The sequence below is a fragment of the Choloepus didactylus genome, chromosome 4, assembly GCF_015220235.1.
Source record: "Choloepus didactylus isolate mChoDid1 chromosome 4, mChoDid1.pri, whole genome shotgun sequence".
Taxonomy (NCBI): Eukaryota; Metazoa; Chordata; class Mammalia; order Pilosa; family Megalonychidae; genus Choloepus; species Choloepus didactylus.
In genome coordinates, this window is record NC_051310.1 from 29,910,396 (window position 1) to 29,924,218 (window position 13,823).

The 13,823-nt window shown below is 37.0% G+C and overlaps 1 protein-coding gene across 15 annotated transcripts in view; it reads right to left on the reverse strand.

Moving 5' to 3' along the window:
- The window catches only part of NRXN3 (neurexin 3), a 1,698,447-nt gene that overhangs the window by 8,982 nt on the left and 1,675,642 nt on the right, over positions 1 to 13,823 (reverse strand). For 2 of the 15 annotated variants that reach the window (XR_005216274.1, XR_005216275.1), the window contains exon 21: positions 1,023 to 1,712. The exons of the other annotated variants lie outside the window; for them this stretch is intronic. The gene's annotated coding sequence lies outside the window, so the exon portion shown is untranslated. The remainder of the gene's footprint in view (positions 1 to 1,022; positions 1,713 to 13,823) is intronic. 15 annotated transcript variants of the gene reach the window in all.

The window sequence follows — 13,823 nt, forward strand, 5'->3', positions numbered from 1 at the left end:
TTTGGAGTCACCGTGTTTCTTCTTGGTAGAATCTTAGGATCCTTTTAAGGCTTACCTGAATAAATCCTTGAGAGAAATAGCAACTATTAATGGAGAGGGAAAAAGATGGAGGGAGAGAGAGAGAGAAAGAAATAGAAAGACAGAGAGTGTGTATATGTATGTATGTGTGTGTGTGTGTATGTGTATGTATTCTGTGTATACGTGTTTGGCAGGGGTGAGGGGGTGGATTTGTGCTTTCGTCAGTAGTAATTCTATGCATTGGAAGCCATCAATATTATAGGACAATGCTGTTATAAACATCTGGGATTCCTTTTTTTTAATTCTTAGTAGAATTAATTTTGCAGCTTGTGGTGATGGTGATAGTATAAATCCTGGATAACCAAACTCTAGCATAGTCACTTGAGAGTACCTTATTTCCCCTTTCTGAAGAAAAGTAACATAAGGGACTGGTTTCCCTGAATGCTTTCTAAGGCATTAAAAAAGAATGTCATGACTGTGATAGCATTTAGAGCTAACACAACTCAATTTCTTCTGAGATACAAGTCTCACGTAGACAGCAACTAATTTTAATATTCCACTCTAGAGCCTACTATTACTTCAAGGCTTTAAAATTGGTGGCAAACAACATTCAGCCAAAGAGGCCAGGCTTGCTTTGGGTGGTAGGATCTATTTACCCACCCCTCTTTACCCAAGAGTAGAATTCACACCGATTATTTGAAACAATTCAGCACAAAACATAATGGTGAAAATTAAGCAAATAGATAGAAATGAAATAACATATTTAATATAGTTTTCAAAATCGTATACTAGAAAATAAAATCAACTTCATAGCCAAAGTAAGCTAGGGGGAAGGAGAGCAAATAACATCAGCAAGGCATTCACAACATAAGAAGAAAAAGAAATGCAAAAGCAAATAAAAAGGAGAGGCTGTTGTGGGAGAACAAAGAAAGAAATCATTTCAATATAGACAAAATAATTTAAACCAAAAAAAAGCATACCACATTAATTTATAGTCAACTTACATCAACAAATTGCCCGCATGTTTTTTGGCATGAAAGAAAAATTTACAAAAGAAAGTTGTGTAAGAATGCTCTTGGACAAATAGAATTGCCACATTCTCATAACTTGCTTTTTTGTTGTCATTTCTTAAAAACTTTTTGAGCAAAATCTCTAATTTCTCAAATATAATAATTTACAACAGAGGATGATACAGGGAGGCAACAACACATACATCCACACCACATAACATGAAAAGAAAAAAAAAATCTGCACTTTAACAAGTTTTTACTTTGGGGGATTTAGAAGGGCATCGATTTTGAATTTGAAATATTTCCACTTGCTATGATTTACAAAAATTAAAAAAAAAAACCTTTTTACTTTTGTAATTTGCCTTTTAAAAAAATCTATGAATCTAAAGGTTTTTGAATGAATTTATGCATTGTTATAGGTTCTCAGTACATATTTATTTTTTTAAAATTTTTGTCTTTTTGACAATTTTTAGACTTTCTGTAATTTAAGGGAATGGATGACAGCACATAAATTTTAACAATGCTAAAGAAAGGAGGGAGCATGGGAAGGAGAGATGCTGACAGGGGAGGGTATCTATGAGTGTACTACACAGGAGATGAAGATGATGGGAGTAAATGTGTAAGTGAGTCGCCATGTCCATGTAAGGGCGGCACGGAGTGATCTAGCTGCATTAGAGCTTCTGGCTGTAAGGAAGGGATGGGCAATATACAAAAACAAATGAGCCTACACATGCCCATCTACGGAAATAAAGAACAGAACTCTAACACTGACAATCTCACACACCCTAAGCTGCAACTTCTTCAACATGCAATTACTCCAAATATCATTACAGTTTTATTAAAGAATTTCAAATACTAAAAACAGTTAAACATTCTTTCCTACTAAAAATAGCAAAAATACATAAAATAATAATACTAAATAATCATGATCAAAAGGTTAAAAGCAAAAACAAGGAGACTTAGATTTACGCATTCGAGTTGAACAACTTCATTGGCAGCCACACAGCCACATCTAGAGTCAGGGGGTATTTAGAGGTCTGAAGAGGTGACATAAGGCCAAACCTGTATGTATAGGGAACCCACAGGCTGGGCTGCCAATTACTTCCCTCTATGGAGACAAACTAAATAACTCTGGCCGTCTTTCCCATGCCACCCAGCCTGTACGTGAGTTGCAATGAGACTGGGCTAATTTGAAGAAGTGGATGTGGGGATTCTGCAGCTGAAGTTGTTCCACATTTAAAGAGGGAGTGGGTAAAATTGCAGAAAACAATTCATAACTTTTTTTCTGATAGTTTTGGTAAAACCAAATCTAAAGATAGAGATCTAGCAATTAAAAAGAAACACATTGATATATATATAGATAGATAGATATAATACAAAAAGCACTTAATTCCCAAACAAGAAGGGAGAAAAGAACAAAAAAAAAAAAATTAAAGAAAAAATATTTCACACATTTTCAGAGATGAACAACCAGATGCACACGCTGAAGAGGCACAGACAGAGTAGTCAGGGGACACTTTATGCACTGTTTTTTTTTTTAATTTCCAGATTGTTGATTCCCCTTTCTTTTTATAATAGCCAAAATTAAAACAAATTTTTCATATTTTCTTTAAAAACTCTTTTGTTGTTTTGCTTCTTAAAAAAATAAAAAGGGCGTGCTGTCTGGATGTACGTCATAAATTGACATTTAAAAGAGAAGAAAGTGGCTAAGACTGACAAATGGGTTATCTTCTATCGTCCTTTAACTGTAGGAATGTTAATCAAGCTAATACATGCTTAAAGTAAGTTGCATTTAGGGAAAATAGAAAAACAGAACAGCAAGTTAGGGCTGGGGAGAGGTCAGCAAGACAAAACCGATCAGGGGGTAGTAGGAAGGTACTGGATTCTCTTTCATGCCTTTCCAGTAGGGGCAAAGGACATCTCAAGGCTTTTTTGCTAATTAGGAGTGAGAAAGCAAGTGTGTGTGTGTGCATGTGTGTTGGGGTAGGGATAGAACCTGTGGAGGCAGGGATTGAGGCAAAAATATATATGAGATCATGGGTTCTGCTCTAGGAAACATGCCATATTTATTCATAGACATAGAAGGCATAGTTTGAAAGACATAGAGGGGTTTTAATTAACAATCCTCCCTTCAAGTGTTCTTGGACTTGGCTAACCTGACCAGGGGTAACAACAGATTGCTAAAAGAATGACCCTGCTCAGTGGAAACTAGCCAATTCTTTTTCAGTAGATGGGGCAAAACACTTCTCTGCTCCAAAGAGCAGATTATCAGTATCTGTAAACTACAGGATAGTCAAGAAATGGATATGGTTTATTTGACGTACACTAGGAAAAACTGGGTTAGTCTTCTAGAGATGAATGTAGGAAACAAAATGTTCCATTCAATCTGTATCGAGAAAAGTAGACAAAGTGTGTGTGTGTCTATTAAGAAGAAGATACCAGAAAAGGGACATTGGGAGAGAGTTTTTAGAAATGGCTTCTGCCTCTACTGGAAGCAATCACTAGAGTTATATTCTATATTTTATCCTTCTGAGAAGGTTAATGTTCAACCAAGGACTGGGAAACCCAGGTAGGCAAACCACAAAGGCAAGACACTTGAGAGCACCTGGTTCTGAAAGCCAGTTCCAACTATTCCTAAAAATTCTTCCGGATGACTTTGACATATAGAATAAAATGAAAGGACGAATCACATTTTCCCCCTATGGGAAGCCCTTTTTATTGTTTTATTTAAAAATTTTTACATTAATGTGTCCCCAAGGGTCAGTCCATACCAAGATTTTTAGTCTCTGGTTTAATAATGTTAATCGTTATTCTGGGAACTTCACAAAGGGCAGCTGGAAAGATTAAGGAAGAGGAAAATAATCCCAATAACATAGGAAAAGAAAAACCCTTGTTGCCATTTAGTTGATTTTTTTTTTTTTTGGACTAATAACATTTTTATCATTGAATTTGATTGTTAAGAGGTGACCCTGTAAATGCCCATGTGTTCTCACAAGGCATCAGATGACTTCTTAGTATAAAGTTAATTTGGGTAATATTCAAATGGGTTGTCTTGGTTTCACAGGCACATTTTTTTAAGTAGGAAACATAACTGGTCTAAGTGTGAGATTTAAAGAATAAGACACCTCCAGTGATACATATTCCTAGATAATGAGAGGTATTTTGAGGAAGATACATCAGCAATTTGGATCCCCTAAGATTTTGACTGAATAATTTTCCTATTTCAAAATTGCCTGTTTTAAAACTCTTCCAAGTAAGACACCACTTACATTCTGGAAATGAATGGTTCAAACAATTGAACATACCAAAATGTATAGTTTTCACTTTGCAAATAAAATGTGTGTATTTTTTAAACCCATGGAAGCCATAGTTTCAAGTGAAGCCAACACGGTCAAAATAGTTCATATACCTTTTCACATACATAAAGCTTTTTTAGTTTCTAACATAGGATTCAAAATAATAGTGCCAGTCACTCATTATCATGTCACAGCTTCATTTTAATCTTTCACTAGCTATCTGCACTAGGTTTTCATTACCAAGAACTGTGTGATTCTGTATGTATGCCTCTACTGGGCATTGAGAGTAAAGTGTGGTTACATTTGTCACGGATGACAAACAAAACAATAATTTGACTTGAAACAGCACATTTTGATGCAACAATTTTTATCTTACCATGTCCAAATTGCCCTGTCTAAATGTAAGATCAAGTTTTCAGAAATGCAACAAGATGGGATTACCACAGTCAGAATTCTTCTTGAGGAGTGCACTTGTTTGGAAGAAATAGGTTGCTAAACCCACTTGGGGTTAAGCTTGAGAAGCCCAAAGGCATACTCGAATCACTAATGTTCCACGACCTCTTCACTGGGAAAGCTGACCCTGCTTTCCTGAGGGTATTTTCTTAAATGTGTGCCAAATGAATTACTATGCATAATGTCAAATATATTAAATTTGTCAGGGAAAATTCTGGACAGAGAGGAAGGAAGAGGGACTGGGTGCAACACCAGGGAAAAACTTTGCATTACAAGCAGAGAGGAGTTGAGAAACAAGTTTGGAGAACAATACCTGTTGAATAATTTCAAGATATTTTGCCTCAACTATATGAAGTAAACCTCTTCCTCTGTCCCTCTTGTGAAATATACAAAAAAATATTTTCATTGAGTGCTATTTTATATTTTATGGGTGAAAAGAGGGATCTTCTGGGAGAGTCAGTGGCTCAGTTCTGCATCACAGTTTGGTTTAGAATGGCAATGGAGATTGTGGGCACGGATATGGAATCCTGCAAATGCGAGGATGGTTGTCATCTGGGGTGCAAAATGAGCCCTCATTTCATCCCTGTTTCTCACAGACTTCTTCACTGAACAGGCTGATGCTCAGAGAAGGGATGAAGAAGCCTGTATCATACATGGTATTTGTTTTAAAACAGAAAGTTTAGCAGTTTGTTTTTAATGCTGAACAAACATACCTAGGAGAAAAAGTCATGTACTATCGTTCCCAAACACAATTTCTACACCTGATTAATAGGGAGACAGTGAAAAATCTAAACCTTCAAGATAGAAGAGCGTGCCCAGGACAGCATTTAACCTGATGCTTAGAACTATATTTCTGTATTAATGATCAGCTTGCCCAATTTAGAGCAATTTTTCCTATTTAAGAAGATGGATAAAAATGAAACATTTTAAAAGTTAGTATTACATTTTAAATATTGGTGAGATAATAGAATATTACATTTGGAAGGACCTTAATCTAATGGCTTCTTTCCCTACCTTCACCAAACCGTTAACCTGTGCCTGTAATTCTGTCTCACAATCTCCATTCTTCTTTGTGAACCTGCTGTACCCTGTCCAGATTTTTCCTGACTCCAACATTTTCATTGTTCTTCATTTGTGTTCTCCTCAGTCTCAACTAGACACAAAACAACTTTAGGACAAGGATAGTGTCTTGCTTATCTTTATGCTTCCTCACACCTAAAATACTGATAACCATTCAAACATTTACTGAATGAATTAATAAAGAAACAAATTAATTGTATTAATTAATTATATTTAGTCACTTAGCTTACCTCCCAATGCACACTAGCTTATAGCTTCCATAAACCACAAAGGCATAAAATCATTCTGCAATGGCTAGCCTTATGCCTGAAACCTAAATTGGGTGGAGGTTTTAGAGTTAGGAGACACGAATTCCAGTCTTGATTGAACTGCCTACTAGCTTGTTAGGACACTGAACAAGTCAGTTAAATCTCTTTGAGTCTGTTTCCTCATTTCCAATATAAGGGTTATAACATCTGGTCAATTAACATACCCCACACGGTAGATTTATACTAGTAATGAGATTCTCAATGTGAAAGTGCTCATAAATTGTAAAGGGTCTTTCAAATGTTTGTTATGGTCTTCAAAGAGTTTTAGCTATAAAACGGGTGTTCCATAGTCAACAAAGGAGGCTGAGTCCCAGACAACTGAAGTCAGTGCTACTCCAAATATGGTCCTTGTGGCATCCACTTCAGCATCACGTAGAATCTTGTTAAAAATGCAGAAACAAAGGCCTCACCCTAAACCTACTGAATCACAATCTCTGTGGGTGAGACCCAGGACTCTGTGTTTAATAAACAAGCTCTTAGATGATTCCTATGCAGGTTAAAATTTGAAAAGCACTGATTTAGGTGACTTGCCTGAAAAGATAGTGAAGTGATCAATGAGTCTGTAGCTTGGGGGTGTGTGTCTTCATTAAGTGGGGATGGAAGATAGGTTTGCAATATTTTATGTAGGCTGTGTTAATCTAAGAGGTTGCAGGACATATTGATGACATGAAAAGGTAAAACTTTATTTTGCTCTTGCATCTAACAGTTTGCAATGAACAGAATTTATGTCAAGATTGGAATGTACTCTGAATTTGCTGTAATACCTGGTTTATTTCAGCTTGAAAAAAAAACAAAACAAAACAAAATATTGACTGAGAAATGTCTCTGAATCCTTAAATACCTGGAATAGAACATTGTGGTTTTAACTCTAAAACATTCAGTATCTTTGGTGACTACATCAGCTCTCATGTTTTGACTACATCCTTAGCACTAAACTAATCCTTTACATACATAATCTCATGTAACCCTGGGAACCAGTCTAGAAGGGGTGCTATCATTCTATATGTTGTAGAGGAGGAAACTGAAGCTCAGACATCATCTTGCCTGAGTCGTGGTTTGTATGTCAAGGAGCCAAGAGTCAAACAGAGGCCTGCCTGAGGTCAGAGTCCCTGCTCTTAATCCTTTACTCTGATTACTTCTGACTTTGTATGAATAGATGCCATGAACTATGTCTCTATCCTGATATGTTAAGGAAAGCCAAATCTGATTGACCACTTAAGAAAAAATTCTTCTGTCTATGATCTTATGACTCTATGCTAAATGGATATGGGGGAAGATGACTTTGAAGGCATGAGTTTGAAATAGTTGACCTATGGGAGAAGTTTTGTACCTAAGTATAGGTAGTGAGTTTAGTCATGCTTCACTCATATTTTGTTTGTACATAGATCATTTCCTGTAAGTGGCCATCTAATCATTTGCAGACTAATACATTGATATGCTTATTAGCACAAGAGTACTTCATTGTTGCCATATGTGAGGCATCATTTAGGACCATCCATTATTACTAGTCATCTTATTTGGTCTATCTAAAGATTTAAACAAACAAATAAGAATAACCTCAACCCAAAGCCCTACCACAAATAGTCATTATTACTACTGCTTTCACATCCCTGCCCCCCTCCCTCCAATAATGCTAAGTTCCTAAAGCTTAATTAGATGAACCTTTGTTATTTTACATCAATTTTTTCAATTACTTTATTTTACTCTTCATCTGGGTTGGAGTTCGGCTCTCAAGAGTTCTTCTTTAGATATGTTTCCATAAGAACACAGTCATTTAGTGGAGAGAGCATGGATTTGGGGGTGAGCCTCAGCGCCTATCTGTCAAACCATGTGATTTGCCCCCTACTCTATGCCCTAGAGCCTCAGTTTCCTCATTTATAATCAAGAAGCCGTTTGTCCTTTTTAACTTATAAACATGTGAAACCATTTGGGGAACTATAAAACATTCATTTCAAATGCAAGATGATGTCATTAACTATATACTATGACCTCACTAATATTGGTGTTACTGAAGGGACTAAAGGGATGGTGACAAGGGAGGTAATCTCATTAAATTCCTCGGAAACATATCTCCCAACAGACATTAGAATTGTGGGTTAAGATGAGGATATGAGGGAATGGTGGGTCAAGGTCATATTTTAGCTCTTAGTTCCCAAATGAGCTAGTATTTGGTTAAGGTATACCAAAGGGAATATCCAATAAAGAAATTTTCAGGAATTAATATCATGCTTTTCATTTTGATTTAATGCTGATCAGGTATTAGTGTTAGTAAGCCCTTCTTCTCCTAATGATATTATAATCTTCTTGATACATGGGTATATTTATTTTGTGTTCCCCTTTAGTTTTTTTGTTTGTTTGTTTTGTTTTGTTTTGTTTTGTTTAGCACAGAGCAGGGCACACTATAGATCTTCAATAAATATTTGTTGAAATAGAACAGCTTGCAACATTTGTCTCTCTGCTTTATGAAGTGGGTGGGATTCAAAAAAGCTCTTTGCTAGCATTGCTTTCTTTAATCAAGAGGGAATATCTCAATGAAATGAAACAAAGAAAAAGAACAGGATAAACAGTACTCAAAGTTCTGAATTTAGCAGCTCTTCCCGTTCTTGGCCTTACCTTTGTGGATTTTAGGGCCGATATATGCATATAGCTCGTTACTTATAAACTATTAGTCACTTGCAATATTATTAAAATCTGAGAAAGTAGGTGATACAAAATATTTATTTTATCAACATAAAAAGTCACCTGTGTGCCCTTCAGAAATGAAGACTGTTTGAAACACCTTTTACTCTTTCCTTGAATAGCCTCAGCTGCTCCTGATTTTTCTGCTCCTGCCCTGGCCCCTCCTCTCTGTACTTCTTGGCTGACTGTAGGTTTGGATCTAGGTTGCCTCAATTTTCTAGGTGATCTTATGCAGCCCCTTGCCTTTAAATACCATCTATATGACTATGATTTCCAGTTTGAACCTCCCCTCAGATTTCCATTTTCTCATATACAACTGCCTGCTCAGCATTTCCACTTCAATATCTAAGAGGCGCGTCCAATTAGAAAGGTCTAAAACAGAACTTTGGATTTTATCCCCTTCCCGAACTTGCACCTCTTCAAAGATTTCCCATCTCTTGGGCTTGACCCAGCTGTACAAGCCCCAAGTAAGTCAACATTCTTGAACCTCCCTCCCACACAACCCCCCAACACATACAGTGGATACCAGAAAGTCTTATTGTTTCTACCTCAGCAACAAATCTCTCACATGTCCATTTTTTATCCAATACTATTACCAGTGTCTTAGTGTAAGCCACCCTAATCCCTTGCTTGGACTCTGCAACAGCTTCTTAACTGGTTTTTCTTCCTCCATTCTGATCCCCTAAAATCCATTCTCCATACTGTAGCCAAAGAGATCTTCAATACATATACAATATAAATTAGATCAAGTCACTTTCCTGCTTACATTCTTCAAAGGTTTCCCCCAAGCAAAATTGTGCATCTTGACCCCCTGTGAAAGTTCCCTGTAATATGGCAGCTGCCGACAGCTCAAGTCTCATCTTCTACTGCTTCCCCTGACCCAGGATGCCTCCGGCTCTGGCTATTTTCTCCAGCTTCCCTTCCAGGAACACTCCCTTTTTTGCTCTTTGCCTGGAGAGTTCCTTCCTGTGATTCAGTTTTCTCCTATAATCTTGCTCTTCAGAGAGGCCTTCCATGACTTCCCTACTAAAGTAGCAACCTACTTGCCAACTCAATGTCAGCCATCATGATTCCCTGCATAAGATTTACAAGCTGACTCCTGCTTATTATTTATGTTCAGTCTCCCCCCACTGGAATATAAGCTCCATAAGAGCAGAGAGTCTGTCTTGTTCCCCACTGTACTTAGAACAGTGCCAGGCAAATAGTAAGAGCTCAGTAGCTAGTTGCTGAGTCAAAGAATGATGCCTCGGATAGCCTGAAACTACCTTGCAAAAGAGGTCATTCCACTTGACTCTTGTAGTTCTCCATAGAGGTCCAAGTGTGGTGCTTTTCCCACACAAAGTACTGGTAAATGTTTTGCAAACTAATTATTGAAGTGTTGCATCCTCTATTCTGTTTTATTTTCCTTTAGTCTTCTCCAAACCAGATGGGATTTCCCTGAGTTCTAGTCAGCAATTTCAATACAAATTGGACCTTCTTATCCACAGCTGGCTTAAAAAGCCTTCCGGAAAAGATATTACTGTCCAACATGTTCTCCCTTTCGTAAACTGGTGCTGGGATGTTTATTAAACACTCAGGCTGTCCCCTGCAGTTGCATAAGCTAAAGATAAAATAGATTATTCGGGCCTAGAGCTGCCAGACTTTGATGATTGTCTTCAGGCAGTAGGAAGGAACTGGCCAAGAAAATTATTAATGGGAGAATGGGGATCAGGATAGTGAAAATGTACTTGGTATCGGTGCCTGCTGTGGCTCTACAGCCACTGACAGCAGAAAGCAGCAGCAGTGAGACCTTCACCCTGAACTGGTTCCAGGACACTTTATGATGTTGTTTACTGAGTATTAAATTATTCACAAAGGTTTATTTTGCTTCTCTTTTGCTAATCTATTCTGTCATTATCCCCAGAATTTAAACCATATTTTTTATACTGCTGTTTCTTTGTGTAGCAGCTGAATCATCCTACCTTTTGACTCCTCTCTACAGGGCTTCAGGTTTTTTACATCATCCTTGGGAAACTGTTGAGTGTGCTGGTTTGAATCCATTATGTACCCCACAAAAGCCATGCTCTTTTAACTCAATCTTGTGGATGCAGACCTACTGTGGGTGGGATCTTTTGATTAGGTTGTTTCCATGGAGATGTGACCCACCCAACTGTGGATGGGATCTTTGATTATACTACTTCCATGGAGAGGAGACTTTGCTCATTCAAGGTGGGCCTTAATTAGTTTATTGGTGTCCTCTATGAGAGGATAAAAGGCAGAAACATTTTGAAGAAAGTTCAGAGATGCTTAGAGAGAAAATGCCCAAAGATATTTTGGAGACAGCTGTTGTAACCAGAAACAGGAGAGAAGCTAAGAGATGAAATCCAGAGTTCGCCCCAGAGAAGCTAAGAAAGGACCCCCAGACGCTTAGAGAGAAATGCCCTGGGAGAAACAACCAAGGATGCACAGGAGCTGAAAGTAACACAACCTGGGAGCAAAGGACCAGCAGATGCCAGCCATGTGCCTTCCCAGCTGACAGGTTTTCCGGACGCCATCATCCTTTCTTCAGTGAAGGTATCCTCTTGTTGATACCTCAGTTGGGACCTTTTATGGCTTTAGAATTGTAAATTTTCAACCTAATAAATCCCCATTGAAAAAGCCAGTCAATTTCTGGTATACTGTATTTTGGCAACTTTAGCAAACTGGAACACGAACTTGATAATATGTTGCAATAAAGCTCTTATCTTGAAAATACCCTCTTTTTCCCTAAAACTATCTTTATCGCAAGTAATGTACAGGGTTCATCTAATAAATACCAGCAAGTAGTTAATGGAAATTAGTACAAACAAGTGCAAATGATGAAAAACTTATCAGACTCATGTTCCTGGCCTCAAGATGATGTTCCTAGACTCTGGCTCTGACTGTGCCTAACCTGGACCTCAAACAGCTGGTTTACAAGAGAGAAGAAGAGGGGAGAGCTTATTTTTAATTTTTGTAATCCAAGCTACTATAAATTAGGGAGGGAGCCATGAGCAATTTCATAGTTGCTCCAAAAACTCAATGAATATGGACCTCTGGATTAGCAAAATGTATGCTTACGAATAAAAGCACATGATCAAATGGTTGACTTAATGATTTCTTCACAAATCAGAGGAAGGAGAAACAAAAATATAAACTATAATTATAGAGTTAAATCACTCATTAACCAGAAGCATACTTCTAGAAGGAGATGTTCTTAACATTTATTGGGAACTTACTGTCTGCCAGGCATCGTCTTAAGTGCTTTAGATATTCTATTTCATTTAATCATTACAATTACATCTTACACATCAGTAAACTTGGGCTTAAAGAAGTTAAGTAATTTGCCCAAAGTTACACAGCTGGGAAGTAGAATAGCTATCACTGCATCTAGTCTTACATGTTTTACATTAAACCACAATGCCAGCCTTAAGCAAAACATTTTTTTTTTGAATTCTCAGTTCTTAAGAGTATGGGAAATTACAAACAAACTAAGCCTTAAGCACAAAAATAACCTCTATATGTGATGCTAGGATATCGACAAAATTATTTCAAACCTTATACCTTTGAAATTATTATTGCAGTATGAGGACTCATGTTTGGAGGGCTATTGAGGATTTTTTTTACACAATCTCAGGTCACCTAAGCCAGACCTACTAAATCAGTCTCTCTGCTAGGATAGATATCCAGTGCCTGTATATCTGTATTTTTTAAAAGCTCCCCAGTGGATTCTTATTGAAAAATCAGGTTGGGGAACACTGCTTTAAGGAATGTGATTATGCTTGTTCTTTTTACCTAGAAAGATCAGAAAGTGGACTTTAGTCAGTGATGGTACAGAAAGAGAACTGAACTTGTCATCAAAAGACCTGGACCAAAGTCCCAGCTGTGACCCAAGCTCTGAGACCTTGAACAAGACACAACTTCTCTTGTTTGCAAAATGGAAATATAATTCATGCCCTTTTTACTTCACTGGGTGTTGAATCAAGCAAAGGAAATACTAGATAGAAAAGCATTCAAATAAATAAATTAATTAATTACATAAATAAATAACATAAATAAATAAGTAAGTCCAGAAATGTTAGAAGGGTAATAATTATTGTATGGCACATCAAAAGCTCCCTAACAGTTTCTAATACAAAGATTTTAAGACCACAAAATAAATGCTTTTAGATATGCCATTTATTTTAGAAGTAACATGGTAGGAACTTCAAATTGCCTAGTAAGTACCCATCAAAATAGTCTAAATGATTTGATCTTTTTATTTTCCTGGGTTGTTAAATTGCAAGTGTTCTCTGCATATCTGTGTCCCATATCATTTTCTTTCAGACCATATCCTAACCTATCACTGACTTTTGAAAAAATACTCCTGAAACCATTTCTTGGAGGAAATCATCACATTTTTCTTCTTTTTTTTTTTTCATACCCTGTTGTTTTATTGTACATTTTATTCCCAAACTTGTAGGCTCTGCTAATGGCTCTAAGGCATTAAGAAAAATGGCTTCGTTTGTCCCTGTTGGATAGGTATATATGCTAGCACAGTCTTAGGCAGGCCAGAAGATACAAGAGTTACCTTCCTATTGTGTCTCACAGAAACCACAGAGCCTACCATGTCTATTAGATCGACATGGTGGTAGGGCAATAACAAGATACTAACAGGTCTGCATATTAGTATTACAAAGTGAGAAAGAGTTACAGGCAGCTTTTAAAACAGACATGGCAGAGGCCATCTGGTCACTTTTAATATCTCCTCAGCCAGACAACAGTCTTTCTTTTTTCCCCAGTGTGGCTTCCAATGCTATTTCTATATATTAGTAGTAAACAGATCCTAAGATATTTGCTTGTGCTATTTTAGGTGGATATGTTGCTTGATTTTTAAGATTTCACACTACAGATGATGACCATATGAGGTATCTATTAAAAAATAAGATTTGGAAAGCATTAAAGCTTTTATTTTCAGCAATTGTGTCATATTTAATTAAGAA